The sequence below is a fragment of the Anabrus simplex genome, chromosome 13 (assembly GCF_040414725.1).
Source record: "Anabrus simplex isolate iqAnaSimp1 chromosome 13, ASM4041472v1, whole genome shotgun sequence".
NCBI lineage: Eukaryota > Metazoa > Arthropoda > Insecta > Orthoptera > Tettigoniidae > Anabrus > Anabrus simplex.
In genome coordinates, this window is record NC_090277.1 from 85,828,886 (window position 1) to 85,848,363 (window position 19,478).

The 19,478-nt window shown below is 39.8% G+C and overlaps 1 long non-coding RNA gene across 1 annotated transcript in view; it reads right to left on the reverse strand.

Moving 5' to 3' along the window:
* LOC136884986 (uncharacterized) overlaps positions 1–19,478 on the reverse strand; it is a 38,941-nt gene that overhangs the window by 6,516 nt on the left and 12,947 nt on the right. Inside the window, exons 2-3 of the long non-coding RNA XR_010861446.2 lie at positions 8,287–8,359; positions 3,814–3,886 (exon numbers count right to left, since the gene is read on the reverse strand). This is a non-coding gene — a long non-coding RNA (uncharacterized lncRNA). The remainder of the gene's footprint in view (positions 1–3,813; positions 3,887–8,286; positions 8,360–19,478) is intronic.

The following is a 19,478-nucleotide window of genomic DNA, read 5'->3' on the forward strand; positions in this document are numbered from 1 at the left end:
AACAAATATTTCACCCAATTTGTCCTCTTGAATTCAAACTTTATCTTCATATTGTGAACTTTCCTACTTTTATTAAAGCTCCGCTAAAAGTTTTAAAAAAATAATAAACCTCAATCCTTGAGACAAGATCAAGGCAATATCATCTGTAAAATAATATACATTCTAACCAAAGAGCTAAATGAGAGAAAAAATAAATATATTAGCCAAAGACTTTGTTCGTACTTCCTTGAGGAACGAATATAACAAATGTACTTTTGTACCAAAGCAGTCCACAGTTAACAGTCTACATATACACACTCCTTCAAGAAGGTTGTCCATACTTGCTTCAAAATGATAAAATTCTCTTGAATACCTTTGTTACAATGTAGGAACATAAGGAAATGTTACACATACCATTGTAACAAACAAATAAATCAAGAGAACTTGAAGGACTGGAAGGAAAAAGAAACTGAAAAAAAGTCTGAAACCAGTCAGCATAAAGCAGAGAAAGAGATTTCTCAAGTTATTCTTCCAACCAAGTTTTAACTACAGAAACTCAATTTAAAATTATTCTGTTTCCAAATCAAATTTTCTTAAAGCTTAATTCCTTATTATTTACAGGGCTAATGACAAAAAAAATTGGCGAAATGAAAAAAAACCAATGCTTTAAACATTACTTTTAAATAAGTTTTTTTTTTTTTACTACAAGGAATTAAACCAGTTTCTCAGAGACCCAGGAATATATCTATATTCCAGAGGTAGCTCCTTTCGTTTCAAAATTATGATTTGGACAGACCTGTGATATCCTAAAACAGTGCTTTCATTATCATTTGTTGAGTGATCAAATGATGATAACAGGATTGTTCAACATGAGACTCATCCTATCAAATTATACTGCATCATTGTATGAGAAAAATAACATCATTTGGCTTCCCAGAACTGGTTTCGCAATCAATCACTTGAAAATATTCCTACAGAAAGCTATCTGCCACTTACATCTTCAGTTAAGACACCTAACCATTTTATGTTACTTGAAATCATCGCTCATATTTTTCTTTTCTGAATCCATCTTTCTACAGCCTTTCTAAGTCATGGTCATTTCGTCTCTTTTTAGATTCAGTTTTTCTAAGTCACAGTCATTTCGTCTCTTTTTAGATATCCTACACACACATCATTCAGCGGGTTGATTGACACTCAACAACTAGGATATCCCTTTAAGACTTAACATTTCCTCGTTCAGCACTAATTTGGATGCCATTACAACCTTAGATATAAACAGAAGACTACAGCTACATACAGAAGCCTTGAACAATTGACCCGTGTCAATCCGACACGCAATTTTACGTGCCTGGGCACAACAGTCTAGATGTTCAGCAGACTATTTTAAGTTAAAGTGAGGTTGTCGCTTTATTTTCATTAGACATAAAAATGTTAAGGCAACATATATCTCTTGCTCATTGTATTCTTCTTTACAGGACCTTCACAGTCCCATTTGACTTCTTTAAACAGACATTCCACCGTTATGTTTTTCATTCTTGGTTGTGTTTTTCTTTATCTTATTTCGATTTACTGAAGATGATCATTAGGCCTACAATGATTGAAACTAGTCCAAAAACTTTTGAATGAGTTAATGCTAATTAATGTATTGATTAGGTGGGATTAAAATTATTTTTTGTAAATACAGTAGACATTACCAAATCTGATCACCGACTGCAACAGGGCTTAAGACGTTGGGTATATTGTTCATGAGGAGCTCCAGGGTCTATCTGATAAAAGAAGTACGCATTATACAGACATCAAGACATTATCGATCCAACTACCATATTCGAATCTGACGCCAACCAACCTATGAAACTGCACTAAGAGAAAAAAAAAAAAGAGTGCACAATCTGACTGTCCCCCCCTTGCTTTGAGAGACATAAAAGCAGGAGGACTGACTTTATCGGATGCATGGTTGGCACAAGGGGAACCATGACATCCTTCTTTAAAATTATCTTTTGCAAAGGTTGCATATCCGTAACAATACAGGGTCTCCCTTGTAAACGCAGACCGTTCAGCGGCATTTCTACTCTCCGAGACCTAAGCAGCTGTACGGAAGGCGTGCGCGTAGTTGTTGACCTTGTAAGGAGTGTGCACATGTTTGATCTAGCATCAGTAGCCAGTCTCAATCTCAGCTGTTAACATGGTGAGACAGTTATCATTGCAACACCGTATTTTCATATGTAAAAGTTATTTTAACTACAAGTCGGCTCGACGGGTACGCGATGCATTTGTTCAGCAATTTCCTGGTGAAGTGCCACCTTCATGAGCACAGATTCATGTAATTGTACATAAATTTGAAACTACTGGCTCAGTGCTCAATAAAAAAATGCCCTCACACGAACAGTTTTAACAGAGGAAAAGCTGGATGACAATGGTGTGAATCTTGAACGGTCACCGAAGGAATCACTCGCAAAATTAGCACAACAAGAGGGGGTTTCGGTTTCTTCTGAAACAGAGCTAAAAAGCTGTTACATATCAAACCGTACAAGTTTACATGGGCTCATTGTTTTAAACCTGCAGCCACAAGAGTGAGCTTGTGTTCTTTTCGAGTGAGGCCTGACTTCATCTTAATGTCGTGTGAAAAGTCATAACTCTCGCTACTGGTGTGCAGAAAGTCATAATGGTGTCTGTGAAGTCCCTCATTACGAAGGATGATGCTTCCAGCATCGTTTATAAGGTTAATATTTCATTTAAGACTGCAAACAGGATTAAAGCAAGGCGAGCGGCCACACGCGACGTAAGTTGGGCTGAGGCAGCTGTTGGAGCGCAGAGTAAAAACACTGTGCGCTCGGTCTGGTTTTCTAACAGAAACCCTGAATTATGAAGAAAGTAGCCCTTGTAGCCCTTAAAGGAAATACTTGGGCACCACCTACACCGTCTTCTTCCATTGCAAGCCACAAGAGGCGATACCTCCACTACCGGATATATATTCGAAACTTTCTTCTGCAGCTTTAGCAATGTTTGTTAAAAGGACAATTTGTGGATGTACTTTTAAACTGTGATGTTTTATTTATAATACATATGCAAACATTACACTTTGTACAATGTGGCAGCCCTTGCTTTTAGTATATCACCAGAAACCTTATCAATTTCAGCTGCTTTTCTGGTTTTTTAATTTTATAATTTTTTGTAAATATCTTTGTTATCATACAGAAATCTACTTCCTATACCTGGATATTAGATATCTTTACATCCCATTACCTTTACACACTGCTGACCAAATATTTCTGCTTTCTGTGCTTCGCAGATTAACTTGGCTACGATTTGTTGGCCATGCGTTCCGTCATTCGCAATACTTTCCCAGATAACATTTGAGATCATCCGAGACAAACCAGTCCCTTTCTGTATTGTTCCCCATAAAGCTGATTATTTTATCAAATAACTCTGCATCAGCATCACCACAAAAGCATCAAGTTGTCTATAGATCAGCTTTACATCTAGAATTTCATGTTTCTCATTCAAAACTTTTTGTAGCTTACAAATTCTTCTTTCACCAGCATGCCTACTCCCGCTCCTACTGAATCTCTCCTGTCTTATGATAAACTCTCCAGTTCTCTAAGAAAATTTTTTGTATCCAAAATATCTTGGAAGGTTTAATAATGATGACTATGTTAATGAGCCAGTTTTCTACATATCACCGGTCTTCAAGATATATTTGTGACATGAAAAGTCAACATTATAGCTTTCCGTAACTTCTGATGAACTGCAAACATCAATAACAACCAAGCACTGTTAGAAGAATCACAGGCCGTTAACAGCCAATTTATTAAAATACAATGAACAAGTACTCACCATAATTTTCAAACTTCACCAATCTGGAGGTTCCAAGTCCGTTCTGTTGGCAAATGAGAGAAGACTTGCTGACCTATAACCCAAGAAATATTAGTTAGGCCTCTCAGATATGACTTTTTCACTCTGTACAGAGGATTTAAGTACACAATTAAATTGAAATAAGAAATAAAATGGTTCAACCTATTCAATACAAGTAAATAAGAAATGTAGTGTTACATTCTTATTAGATTAAAAGCAGTACCGGTTTCGGCCACCATTCTGGGTCATCATCAGCCGATTAATAGATTCAAGTACAGTCGAAACCATTTACTGCGACATCGCTTTTAAGGACTTATTGTATATAATGGCAAAATCTAACGGTCCTGTCTAAATCCTATATAAGCACTGTATTCTTAAAAATCGCTAAGTATGACACATCTTATAAAACAGCGTATTTTTTTCACATTTTCAGAGAAATATGTCGACTGTAACGTCCAATGATGGTTATGAATTTCATGTTTTTGGTCCGTATTGAACTGAGAATAATATATAAGTAATAATAATAATAACGTAAATGTTTCCACCTTTTCAATACAATATATTCACAAAATTACAAAATACGGCTGATGATGACCCCTAGATGGGTCGAAACTAGTACCGTATAATTTTGTAATTTTGTGAATATATTGTATTGAAAAGGTGGAAACATTTACGTTATTATTATTATTACTTATATATTATTGTAACGTCCAATGCTTTTTTGTTATGTGTTTGCGGATTGCTGACAACAATGTAAAGCTTATTTTCAAACTCTTGTTTTCAGTAGATTGTAGATTTCAAATTCATCTGTCTGTTAAATAGTCAAGGTAAGCATTGCTCGTCAATACAATGAAAAGGTGAACCCTCTTGTCAATTGCACATCAATACGCAACAAAAATGAAACTTATAGCTTATAAATAAAGTGTAAACTACTAAGAAGGAACTGTGGCAGCGCTGCACCAAGCTCCTTTCACGCTAACGGGAAATCCATCTTCACGCCCGCAGACTGCCTCAGCCTTCAGTGAAAAATGTAAACAGAATTTCCCCCAGATACAATCAGCTGGGGACATGTATATAATGCCCCTCCCTCTCTCCAGCCTCTACTTCTCGGAAGTTTGAAGAGGATTCGACCTCATGCGACGAGTGGCCTTGACGAAATACCCAGCTGTATACTCCGTGACTGTGCTGACTCAACGGCAGCATCTCTCTGCAAACTTCACTGTGAATCACTGCCTCAAGATTGGAAGAGTGCTGATGTAGTTCTGATTTTCGAGAAAGAGGACAAACCGTTCATTGACAACCATCAGTCTGTGTCTCTCACATCCCATGTATATAAATGTATGGTGCAACTGGGAATACTTCCAGGAATGTAATCTGCTAAGTAAAAGATCCTGTAATACCGTATTTACGCGAATAATCCCCACACCCTAACTTTAGGTAGGCTTATTTTGAAAAAGAGAAATGCCAACTTTGATGCAAAAAACTGCATCCCAATTTCGTGCCTCAATTTTTTTTTAAAGTGCGGGTATTATTCACATAAATACGGGTATTTACGCGAATAATCCCCGCCACCGTATTTACGCGAATAATACCCGCCACTGAATAATCCCACACCCTGAATTTAGGAAGGCTGATTTTGAAGAGAAAAAAAAAGCCAACACTGACACAAATAAAAGCTACACCCCAATTTCGTGCCCCAATTTTTTTTTTACATGTGCGGGTATTATTCGCGTAAATACGGTACTTTATTAACAAAGGCAGTTCTCTCTGGAGAAATCTAAAATTGTTCAGGTGACTGTGTGGCTTTTGACCAAACCCAGCACGAATGACTTTTGTTAAATTTAAGACATTGATATCAGGGGAAGTGTACTGGTCATTTCTTGAGGGTCGAACTCACCATGTTGTGTTTGATGGAGTTCGATCTTCGACCGTTAAAGTAACCTCAGGAGTATGTCAAGGCACCGTCTTCGGAACTTTATTATTTAATGAATTCATCTCTGATTTACCTATGTGTGTGACCTCCACCATAGCCCAGTATGCTGATGATACAGTAATGTGCAGGGATATGCAACGTGCAGGTGACTGTCTGAAGTTAGTCGGAGTAGGACACTACAGCAGTGTGGTGTTACCTCAACGGTCTTGACATTAATGCTGGCAAATGTAAATACATTAGGTTAAGTAGGTCTTGAAACACAATAGAATGTATATATAACATTAAGGAAGTGAGATGCACAGCTGCCAGGGTGCTCGGTTTTAGGCACAAAAGTCTCCGTGAGTGCAAGTCGAATGCCATAGCCGACACTAACGTATAGTCTACCAATATGGTACCGTACCATTACAGCTAACATTCACAAACTAGAAGGAATCCAATGTTGTTCTGAACGATTAACAAGAACAGCTCCCATCAATCGCCTCGTTGTGTAAACAAAGCAACGTCACCTTCTTACACAAGTCCCTCACGTGAGCCGCTCACCTTTCACCAGACTCTCCTTATCCTCCAGCTCCGTCTGCAGGCCAAAGGGGTGTGACATTATTGCATGAAATGAGTCCTACAAACTAGGTTTCTTTGCCCGTTCAGTGCGGCTTTGGAATGACCTCTCCGCCAAAATTAAATGTAAAAATGTAAATATAGTTAAATTAATGTTATGTTACGAAGCTCGTGAGGTAAGAAAATCTATGTGAATAGTTGGGAGAATGAACCAGGGAGTGAAAGAACATGTGAATGAGGAATGTGTATAAATTATACTTTGCTACTTTACCTGTAAACAGTGAATATGATGTTTTAGTGTACGATTTAGGTGATTATTATAAAAAGGTCAGGGGGCACTACGTGTAGGGGGGCCCGTCCTTTTCCCTTGACCTTCCATAGATACTGTAAAGGTTTATGGTAAATAAATAACGAACGTCAGCATTGCCAGGGAATTGTGTGTATCACACTCAACGATTTCTACAATCTGAAAAGACAGGGAGAACATCTCATATATTAGTCAAGACTGTGTGTGTGACGTTATTGATCAATTTAATTTGTCACTATTTCTTTTCTCATTTATTATTTTATATTTTGCTGACATGCAGAGCTGCCAACTATTACAGATTGTCCCTAATCGTTACAAATTTTATCTCACGATTACGGTATTACGCCCAAAGAGCAATTATAACAGAAAAGCTAACATTGTTAAGAAAAAATTCTACAGAGAAAAAGAAAGGAAGGAAAAATGTTCAATCTTTTCGAGCATTTCTACTAAACCCTCCTCGTTTCATTGCTTGTGAGTTGGCAACGATACTTATCCTATTGTCACTTCCTTTTGCACCCATATCTTTTATTTACCGCTTTTCCCACGCCTATGGGGCCGCGGGTGCGAACTGTGTTGCACATGTGGATTTGGCCCTGTTTTACGGCCGGATGTCCTTCCTGACGTCAACCCTACATGGAGGTATGTAATCACTATTGTGTGTTTCTGTGGTGGTTGGAAGTGTAGTGTGTTGTCTGAATATGAAGAGGAGAGTGTTGGGACAAACACAAACACCCAGTCCCCATGTCAGAAGAATTAATCAGAGGCGATAAAAATCCCCGACCCGGCCGGGAATCGAACCCGGTACCCTCTGAACTGAAGTTCTCAAAAAAACGCTGACCATTCATCCAATGAGTCAGACTTCCTTTTGCTACCCATATGCAGTGTGAAAATCATCGTGAATAGAGGAGCTCTACTCTGCTCTTCTCCGCTACAAATCGTTAAGTAATGTTGTATTTGCAATATTAAGTGTACTTGACAGTTGATAGAAATAATGAGATGGAATTGAGGCCTACATTAAGCAAAACTACACTGGAATCGCTTATCATTCAGAAGGCGGAAATCTGATCACAGGGGGGAAGGACGCTTCAAGAAAACCTTCACTAGAAAGCAGATGCTGGGTGCGAAACAAGCTACAAGGAATGTTTTATCTCCAAATTAACAGATAGTGTGAAAATGTTATTGTGTAATATGATACACTTTAAAATAGATTGCTGTCGAGAAGGGCAAAGGGGATGTCATTATTGAGAAGGGAAGAGTAAGCTTAGAACATGACTGGAAAATTTTCTGGATTGTTGGAGGGTGATTACTGATAATCCACTTCAAAGGTTGGCACCTCTGTGACATGTAAACACCAGAAGAAAAATTCCTCTCAGTCCACAAACATCATATCTCGCAAATACACTTCTTATTTTCGTTATGTTTTTTTAATTTTTACCTTTATTCTATTAATTAACGATGTGCAGACAACAATCCTAAAGATATGACATTTTTAGCAACAATAACAACAAAAAAAAGGTTTGTAGACTATCACCTATAATGATTAAGAGTCCTTTTGGAATCGTCATAACTGGTCTCGGCTGTACTTCTATTTCTAGGATAGTCTAAAGTACCGTCCTATAATTTCTTAATTTTTAATAAGATATAATTTACAAGTACTCACCTAAGAATTAAAACTTCACCAATCTGGAGGTTCCAAGTCCAATCTGCTGGCAACTGATAGAAGACTTCTTGACCTACAATAACCCAAAAAATATTAGTTATTAGATATGATAAATAATCAATGTACAACAGCTTTACACTATTATCAGACATATGTTCTTTTATTTCTAGGAAGGTCTAAAGAACCACCCAATCTGAAATTTCTTAATGTTTTCTGGCCCAGCCTACTTGCCATTCTTAGAGCAATGAAGCTACAACAACAGATCGAAAAAAGGAAAATCATGTAAGAGGCGTACCATGCAAGACGGAACAACAGTACAACTAGATTCTTAAACAAAACTAAGTAGGGAAGCTTAATTTGATTTCACCAATTAAGAATATCAGTTCATAAGAACACCTATAAAATAACCTGTAGAAAGGATCATGACCGCAACCTTTGTTTTGAGGAAATAAGAAATAATATTCCATTTTTTGGTTTGAATATCTATATTGTTGTTGGTAGGATACATGCATCACTTTCTACGTTTACATTCGTGTAGGTGCTAGACACAATATTTCGTGTAGCACTTCCGTCGCACCTATCACGAAAGAAACAATTTCTTTAAATAATTACAGTATTAAAATACCAGTAGCACTGTACAGTCTCCAAGATGATTGGTCACATACTGGCCTTCAATTCAGAGCGCTCTGGGTTCGATTCCCGGTCAGAGATTTCAAATGGTTAAGTCAGCTACTTAATTAAATTAATTCAAGTAAATCAAAGGAAAGATGTCAACAAATCCATTCACAGTCTGGCACTCAAAAAGGTATCTTCCTTTACATACTTGGGAAGAATAATACCTGAGGATGGCTACTGTCACCAAGATGTCAAAGTGCGGCTTGTGGAAAGAACAACATTGAGCCTAGAGCTGGGGGAAACTATTTCTTAAAATATTTGTTTGATCGCTGGGGTTATACTGTGGAGAAACGTGGATGTTGAATGCCAGCTTGACTAGCCGTATTCAGGCATTTCAAATGTGGTACTGGAGACGCCTGCTTAAGAGTCCTTGGGCAGATCGAGTCACAAATGCGGAGGTGCTCAATTGAGTTGATGAAGGAAGGGCACTGTTTGGGCAACTTTGTAAAAGACAACTTGCTTGGATTGGGCACACGTTGCGACACGGAGGCTTACTACAAGAAGCAAAGACGAAGACCACGGCGAAGCAAGAAGTGGGAGTTTGCACTTTTGGGCCATTAAAATAGAAAGCTCACTACCATGAGAACTAGAGAGCTGTTATTAGCCACATGGCTGATACACTACAGGGTCGCACAGTATAAATTTCATTCTGTATTGACAGATTTTCAATTACATCAATTTAAATGTAAAAAATCCTCCTACTCAATATATTGTAATATAATACACCTATAAAGATGATATATCTACATCATGCAAACATGTTTTAACCCAATTTAGAGTCATGTTCAGAGGAAATTAAGATGTAAAAACATAAGTTACAATAAAACACTATATTTGAATAAACTATTTAACATGTGGCAGTGTTCTGGTGACATATTATTGACACTTAATTTAAATCATTGTCTTGAGATGTAATCTCTTGTCTTCTATATATAAACTGGGTGTGTAGATAAAAATTAGTCCATTTGTGAATTGACTTTCATCATAACTTGATCTGTTGTCAATGATATACTGTATTAAGAAGATAAGTGTTATATTACTCATAGGTGTGCTGTTGATACCAGCTGAAGTGCCGTCAAACAGGTATTCTATGTTATCTGCAATGGAAATGATCCAGCTCATACTATGTTTATTGAAAACGTGACACGACTTTTGAACAAGCAGGTTCCGGACGGAAAAGTGGAACATGTAAATTTGTTATTCATTTTTACTCACGCATAGTTACAATAGTTAATGACCAGGTGAGTGGGCCGTGTGGTTAGGCGCGTGCGGCTGTGTGCATGCATCCGGGAGATAGCGGCTTCGAACCCCACTGTTAGCAGCCCTGAAGATGGTTTTCTGTGGTTTACTATTTTCACACCAGGCAAATACTGGGGCTGTATCTTAAATAAGGCCACAGTCGCTTCCTTCCCACTCCTAGACCTTTCCTATCCCATTGTCGCCATAAGACCTATGTGTGTCGGTGCGACGTAAAACAAATTGTAAACAGTAAACAAATTGTACAAATTGTAAACAAATTGTAAACAGTCAATTGATGGTCTGTTGTTGTTAGTGATTATTGCTGCTCGTCAAACTCAAATATTCCTCTGTTGTCGTACAGTTCAGTAAATAAAACGATTCCTATAATTCTAAATTTGTAGTTCAAGGCTCAGGCATAGTTTTGAGAAAAGTTGTTGAGTCACTGTTTTAGACGTCTTCCCCTGTATTTTCATTGATTCATTTTTGATATGTCAGCAATTACGGGCAGTTTTAATTTCTCTTAGCACCTAAGTAGAAAAGGAAATAATAACCCGTCTAAGTATCAAGTATTTAATTTTGACTCCAGATCTACTGTGTCAGATAACCTGTGATAATTAGGATACGGCGGGCTGAGTGACTCAAGATGGTTGAGGCGTTGACCTTCTGACCTCAACTTCGCAACTTTGACTCTCAGTCCGGTGGTATTTGAAGATGCTCAAAAACATTAGCCTCATGTCAGTAGATTCACTGTCATATAAAAGAACTCCTGTCGGACTAAATTCCGGCACCTTGGCGCCTCCAAAAATCGTAAAAGTCGTTAGTGGGACGTAAATCCAATAATACTATTGTTACAATAAGGATACGCCTAAGTTAACTGTACTTATTTTATCAGATAGCAGCAAGGAGCATCATTTCGATTCGTATTAAGTGCACAGATCATAATTACTGTAAAACCGGGCGAGTTGGCCGTGCGCGTAGAGGCGATTGGCTGTGAGCTTGCATCCGGGAGATAGTAGGTTTGAATCCCACTATCGGCAGCCCTGAAGATGGTTTTCCATGGTTTCCCATTTTCACACCAGGCAAATGCTGGGGCTGTACCTTAATTAAGGCCACGGCGCTTCCTTCCAACTCCTAGGCCTTTCCTATCCCATCGTCGCCATAAGACCTATCTGTGTCGGTGCGACGTAAAACCCCTAGCAAAAAAAAATTTATTGTAAACATAATATGTCAATTAATAATTCCTACATAGTTTCCAAAACAACTTTAATGATGATGATAATAATAATAATAATAGAGGTAGCAGATAGGGACCCTCTTTGAAGGCAGCCCCGCTTATGTAAGCCCCGGTGTGTATCTTCTGGTCAGTGTCCCAACTGAGGGTTACGAGTGAGGACCTCAACGCAATCCACAGCAGAGAAAATGGACTTCATAACGGTGAAGATTGCATAAGAGGCAGCTCAGTACTCAGGGAATAGTATGAGTACACTATTCATCAGCAGTGTATGTTCCTCACGTAAAGGGCAGCCTGAATAATTGCTAACTATAAAATAACTTTGGGAGTGGCGACCCCATCGTAACATTAGCCTAAAAGTGAGGGATAGTATACTATCAACACCCTGATCTGGTAGGAGCTGAAAAAGGGGAAATAATAATAATAATAATAATAATAATAATAATAACAACAACAACAACTAGAGGATCTGTGCTGCTGCGCAGCATTTGCTATTATTAGGTCAGATAACTCGTCTTGATGTGACTGTCGTAGTCATGTTGTTTTTCCTGCCCTTTTCAATGATTTTATGAACATTTAATAAGAAGCACGTTAAGGTATGCCGCAGTTCGTAGTCAGAATTCATCCATTCTGACGTCATCATGTGGTCTGGTAAAAATCTCTCCATTTGCCAGGCAGAGAACTTTTTTAAGATACATGGCCTTCACTCTTTCTAGAATAGCTAGGTTATCCTTGGATACAGTGTTGCCAACTTAGCGGATTTTCCACTAAATCTGGCGGAATTAGAAGACCGTCAGCAGAGAAATATACCATTTAGCGGACAGCGGATTTTTTGACGGAATTCTAGGTTATTACAGCGGAATTTAGTGTTTTATCCATTTTAGGTTTTTTAAAATTTGTACTCCAGTCTGTCTCCGAGCCATTCCGTGTTTCTTGAGAGGAGCTGGCAGTCACATGAGGAAAACATGTTATTTGGATTTGATGTTATGAGATCATGGTATTATAAATTTGTAATGCGTGGGGAAAGGGTACTTATCTCTTAGCTGACAAATGACGACAGATAATGAAACTGTGAGAGAGTAGCATTTATTTTATGCTATGAAGGAAGACCGTTTTATTAACTGGCCTGTTCTGTGTGTGGCCCTTGAGGTAGGGGATTCACCTAGTTTGCACCCAGCACTAAAACACCTACAAGTTTTAGCTCGCTGGCTCACAGGCAGGGGGTTAATCCCAGTGAAACTAACAGATCAGGTGAGTGCAGACATTTACTTTTATTATTATTATTGCTTATTTTTTTAGATCGGATTTCTTGGCGGAATTTTAGGGGATCTTGAAAATATAAGTCGGCAACACTGCTTGGATCGGCGTTGCCAGATAATGTCTAAGGCATACGTCATGATGGGGTCTGTTTGTATGTAGACTTTTTTATCTCAGCAGCATGTAAGTTATTCAGAAGCTGGGAAAGGTTAGAGAATCAAAGAACATCTAGCAGGGAATAGTATTCTTCCATGACCAGAGGAAGTATATACTCTCTGGCTTCACAGGTAGTAATCAAAGATGGCTGCATACAAATACATTACTAAGCATGGAAATCACCTACATCAGAATATTAATGAAAGTGTTAGTCGCTTAGCAACCAGATAAGTACAGAATGTATTGCGGGTTAGGGTAATCCTTAGCCTGCAATTACTGGAGTGATCATTTGATGATTTGATTTTATGATTACTCAAAGTTGGCTGACCTCAGAGACTTAACAATGTCTCACGATTGACCGGCAGGTAATTCCGGAGAGAATAAAACAAAAATGACGCAAATCGGTCCAGCAGAACGGAGAGATGGATTTGGCAAAGCTGTTTTTAGTAAACTCTTTTAATATACAGATAATAATAATAATAATCATGAGGGGAGTACTACAAAAAATAGTAATAAAAGGGAAAAAGAAACCTAAAAGTAATGTACAGCGTGTCACTGTCTTAGCCAGGCGGAGGTTAATGGACTAACTATCCGGCTGGACTCACCCCAACGTCTGAGTAATGGTATTTCACCATCTTGTATTCTACGCTAGACTGGAAAGAAGTGAGAACTTTGTTAAAATAAGCTCCGTATTTGAAGTATTTAAGGATTTAAACAGAATAGAGACATAAATGTTTATACGTTTCATAATATTTTTCAGTGTCATCTGATACGTGGTATTAGAACTAGGACGTCAATATGATAAATACAACATAATAATGATATTATTTTTACTTCCCACTAACTACTTCTGTGGTTTTTGCAGATGCCAGAATTGTGTTCCATGGGAGTTCTTTTACATATCACTAAAATTTATCAACATGAGGCTGACGTATTTGAGCACCTTCAAATACCACCGGACTGAACCAGGATCGAACTGCCAAGTTGGAGTCAGAAGGCCAGTGCCTCACCGTCCAAGCCACTTAGCCTGGCAATATGATAAATAATCCATGTACAAGAGTTTTACACTATTATCAGGCATATGGTATGTTCTCATATTTCTAGGAATGTCTAAAGTACCACCCACTCTGAAAGTTCTTAATATTTTCTTCTTAAAGACCAGCCTACTTGCCATTCTTAGAACAATGAAGGTAAATGACGTAAGAGGTGCAGTAAGCAAGACGGAACAACAGTACAACATGATTCTCAATCAAAACTCAGTTCGGGAACCTTAATTTGATTTCACCAACTGCTGAGAATATCAATTCAACAAGACTCTGTTTCACAGGAACACCAGTAGAAAGGTGAAGAGGATCGTGACCACAACTGGTAGGAGGATCTGTAACTTTAAAGCTTTCCAGTCTGCCAAACAATAAAGCATACCTGTAAAAAAAAAAAAAAAAATTAAAAAAAAAACCCACACACACTAGTGTTTGTTTGCTCATATTAGTGTTGTTTATTTAAATTTTACATAGTTGTTCCGTAGATTATGTACTGTATTTTACATAGTTTTAGTTTTTAACTTCAGCCAGCCTCGTGGTGTAGGGGTAGCTTGCCTGCCTTTTACCCGGAGACCCTGCACTTGATTCCCGGCCAGGCCAAGAATTTTTACTCAGATCTGAGGGCTGGTTCAAGGTCCACTCAGATTACGTGATTATAACTGAGGAGCTATCTGACCGTGAGACGGCGGCCCCAGTCTAGAAAGCCAAGAAAAACGGCCAGGAGGATTCGTCATGCCGACAACAAGACACCTCGTAATATGCAGGCCTTTGGGCTGAGCAGCGGTCGGTTGGTAGGCCGCAGCCCTTAGGGGCTGTTGCGCTATTTAAAAAAAAAAATTTTAACTTTGTTTCGTATCTGGGTTTGGAGAACTAGAAATGCATTTTTTTGGTTTGAATATCTACAGTATGTAGTGTTGTTGATAGAATACCTGCAGCATTTTCTACATTTACATTCGTATATGTACTAGACACGATATTTCACACAGCACTTCCATTTCACCTATTATGAAAATATCCACAGCCAGTTTCCAATCAGGAATCATATTTTATTAATTTCATTATAGGTCCATATTGATGGTCTAAATCTCAATCTATAATTATGACTGGGTGAGGAATGGAATAAATGAAGTCCCCATCTACAAGCGAGGATAGGAACTGTGCCAGCTGGTGAAGACTGTCAGACTTCTCTGAGGCGACGATTAATGACTGACAGATGAAATGAAATGAAATGAAATGATACTGGAGTGTGTTGCTGGAATTAAATATGACGGACAACTAGAATAACCAGAGAAAAACCTGCCCTGCCTCCACTTTGGCCAGCGCAAATCTCACGTGGAGTGACTGGGATATGAACCACGGAACGCAGCGGTGAGAGGCTGACTCACTGCCGCCTGGGCCGTGGAAGCTCCTACACCTATCACCAGAGAAACAATTTCTTTAAATAATTAGTTCAGTGCCGGTAGCTTTGTCCAGCTCCCTGGCTGATTGGTCAGTGTATCAGCCTTCAATTCAGAGGGCTGTGGATTCCATTCGCGGCCAGAGATTTCAACTGGTTAAGTCACTTAATTCTTCTTCTTCTTGCGGCGCCTTCTCCTAGCGGAGGTTGGCGGTCAACATAGCCAGCTCCGAACGTGATGTTGCAGCATGGAAAGCATCTTCTGAAGTGCAGTTGTGCCATAGTCACTTAGTTAATTAAAATAATTCAAGTAAGTCAATGGAAAGATGCCAACATTTCCATTCATGGTGTGGCACTCGAACAGGTATCTCCCTTTAGATACTTGGAAAGAATAATATCTGAGGCCGGCTACCGTCACCTAGACATCAAGGTGCGACTTGGAATGGCAAGAGCAGGGTCTACAGTGCCTTGAGCCTAGAGCCGAGGAACCGATTTCTTAAGATATTCATTTTGTCAGTGGCATTATACTATGGAGAAACGTGGACGCTGAATACTAGTTTCACTAGTCGTATTCACAAATTTGAAATTTGGTGTTGGAGACATCTGCTTAAGATTCCTTAGACAGATTGCGGGAAGTGTTCTGCTTGGACAACTTTGTGAAAGATAACTCGCATGGATTGGGCACATGCTGCGACACACAGGCTTAATACAAGATATAACAGAAACAAAAAGTGTTGTAACCAAGGTTGAAATTTACAAACACAACTTTTATTGCTTCACTTTATGATATTTACACAAATAACTGAAATTTATTTTGAAGCAAAAAGGAATATTGAATCTTGAGAAAAGTCTGTCTTTATACAATATGTACAGGTTTACAGTCTTTATATACACTTCTATCTTGAAAAGATAGTCTTTGTGAATTGACACGTTGATAGTCGAGAACTATCTGGCACACTAACATAAATGTCTTTGAGAGTCCTTGTTTGTTGAAGTGCCTGAATTCCTAAAAAAGCAAGTTCAATTGATTGAAGAAATTTCACCTAGCGAAACTAAGGGAGCTTGCATAAATTAGGGAATGAAAATGGCTTGTAAAAGAATTACGGAACATAGGCAGCGGAAACAGGTAAGGGAGCGGTGACCAGAGGTGAAACCTCGTACTGCCAGAAATTCAGTCCACCTGGTCGAAGCACATTTTCAAGAGGAGTAGCCTCCGTGCTCGACGTAGGGTGTATTCTGGAGCTGGACACCGGGCAAGTGGGCAAGTGAGCAGGCAGGGAGCTCCTATTTATAGTACACTCGATGGTCAGGCACGCGCACTGAGGGCTGCGCGTCGAAGCTAGCAGAATGATACACAGGCGCGCGTGCTGCTGGCTGGCGGAGCGAGAAGGGAGCGCCGGACATACAACACCCTCCCCTCCTAAATACGCCGGTACGGCGTGAAACGGCGGCGGCGCTGGCGGCGACTGCGAAGCTGGGGCGGAGCTGCTGATTTCTCTGTTGTATTGTCCGGAGCTGGAACTGGGCGGAGTGGCGCTGTCTCGTCCTGAAAGGAACCCATTGTTATTAAATGATCTAAGGCTCGTTCAGCAATAGATTTATCTGGTTTAGCAATAGCATCAATAGCTGGACAGGGGCGGTAGCGCAGACGTATCTGATCTTGATGGCGGCAGATACGTTTCTCCGTAGTCTGTATCTCGTATAGACGATGACCCAAAGATCTGCAGATGACTCCAGGTATCCAGAGTGGGTTGGATTTGAATGTCCTGGTGTAGACCTTGTCGTTGAGGGAGAACTTCGTTGGTGAGGTCTTATGCTGGGCCGGGAGAGGCTGTAACAGAGAAAGTAAAGTTCTGTGAGGTCGTCCATGGAGCTTCTGTGCAGGAGTGATATTATCAGCGCCTGGTAGAGTTCTGTAGTTGTTTAAGAGTTGGAGCAAGGCTTGGTCTTTGGTTAAGCCTGAAGAGACAGCTTTCTTCATACTTCTTTTAAATGTTTGTACGAAGCGTTCAGCTTCACCATTAGATTGAGGGTGAAAAGGTGGTGCTAGGATATGACGAATGCCATTATGTGTACAAAAGTTCTGAAAAGCAGTAGCTGTAAATTGAGGTCCGTTGTCTGAAATGAGTACTTGCGGTAAACCTTCTGTAGTAAAGATTTTCTGGAGAGCACGAATGGTAGCTTCGGTTGTAGTAGTCGAATGCATATCCACGACATATGGAAAGTTTGACAGTGAATCGATGACTATTAACCACATGGAATTGAGGAAAGGACCTGCGAAATCGATGTGAACTCTTTCCCATGGAGTAGTAGCAGGAGGCCATGAAGCAAGATCAGAAGACGGGGCGTTCTGATTCGTTTGACATTGCTCACAATGACGTATTAGCTTTTCGATGGCGGCATCAATACCGGGCCAGTAGCAGTGTTGACGGGCGAGTTGTTTTGTTCTGGAGATACCCCAATGGCTTTGGTGTAATAATTCGAGAACTTGTTTCTGTAGGCTAAGTGGGATAACCACTCGGAAGATGGTGCCTGCTTCTAGTAATACAACTCCGGCACGAGTCGTGAGACGATGCTGCATACGATGATAAGGTGCCAGGTGGGCAGGAAGTGTGCTCTGAAGAGGCCAACCGTTGCGGATGTAAGTACGTACAGTAGCAAGTGTACTGTCCTTATCCGTAGCTTTAGCTATGCAGGTAGCATCAATAGGAAAACTGGATACAGTATCTTCAAGTTCGATGTCCAACTGAAGACATTCAGATTCTTGAGAATCGAAGGCAGTATCAGGACCAACGGGTAAGCGGGATAGGGCATCAGCATTACAATGCTGGGATGTGGCTCGATATACAATCTGATAGGAATAATCAGAAAGGAACATGGACCATCTTTGAAGCTTTCTGAGGGAATTCTCTGGGATCTTATTACCAGGATGGAATAAGTGTACGAGAGGCTTATGATCGGTAATGATCAGGAAATGGTTGCCATAGAGATATTCATTGAAACGGCGAATACCAAAGATGATGGCTAAAGCTTCTTTCTCTATCTGTGAGTATCGACGTTGATGGTCATTAAGTGTTTTCGAAGCGAAGGCGATGGGGCGTTCTTGTCCATGACGATCCTTCTGGGAGAGAACGGCACCGACACCATAGTCTGAAGCGTCAGTAGCTAGCGTGATGATCTTGTCAGGCTGAAAATGAGTGAGTTGTACAGCTTGAATTAAGGCGTTGTTGATTGTTTTCCATGCCTGTTGGCATTGCGGAGTCCACTGAAACTTAACACCTTTTTTACGTAGAGCGTTTAATGGAGCTGCCACTGTAGCGAAGCGTGGAATGAACTTATTATAATAGTTCGCTTTGCCTATGAAGGACTGAAGCTGCTTGAGGTTCTGAGGTGCTGGCATGTTTACTATCGCTGAGACATTCTGTGTACTAGGACGAATTCCATTCTTATCAAGTATATGTCCTAGGTAGTGAACTTGAGGCTGAAAGAAGGTACATTTAGCGAGATTCGCTCGTAGGCCATTGTCTTTCAATTTCTGGAGAAGGAGGCGTAGATTGGTTAGATGTTCCTGATGATCTTTTCCAGTAACAATAATATCATCCAGGTAGTTAGCACAACCGGGAATGGAGGCAGTGAGTTGAGCCAAATAGCGCTGAAAAATAGCCGCTGAGGATGAAATACCGAATGGGAGCCGCTGGAGCTGTAGCAGTCCGAGAGGAGTGTTGAGTGTGAGAAATTTCTTAGATTCTTCGTCTAAGAGTAGCTGGAGATATGCTTCTTTAAGATCAACTCGAGAGAAGAATTGTCCACCAGAGAGACGACGGAATAAGTCTTCTGGACGTGGAATAGGAAAGATATCTGTGTCGAGTTGTACGTTGACTGTAGATCGAAAATCGCCACAAAGTCGAACATTACCATCAGGTTTCTTGATTACCACGAGTGGAGTAGCCCATGGACTAGAAGTAACTGGTACAACAATTCCAGTTTGTATCCATCTTTCTAATTCTTTCGTGACCTGGTCTTGAAGTGCTAGGGGTACTGGGCGTGCTTTGAAGAAGCGAGGCTTAGCTCCGGATTTCAGCTGTATGTGAGCTGTATAGTCTTTGGCTGTTCCGAGCTGAGAGTCGAAGACTTCAGGAAACTGCGCTAGGAGAGCGGTAACGTCAGAAGTAGGATGCAATGTAGATACGACGTTAAT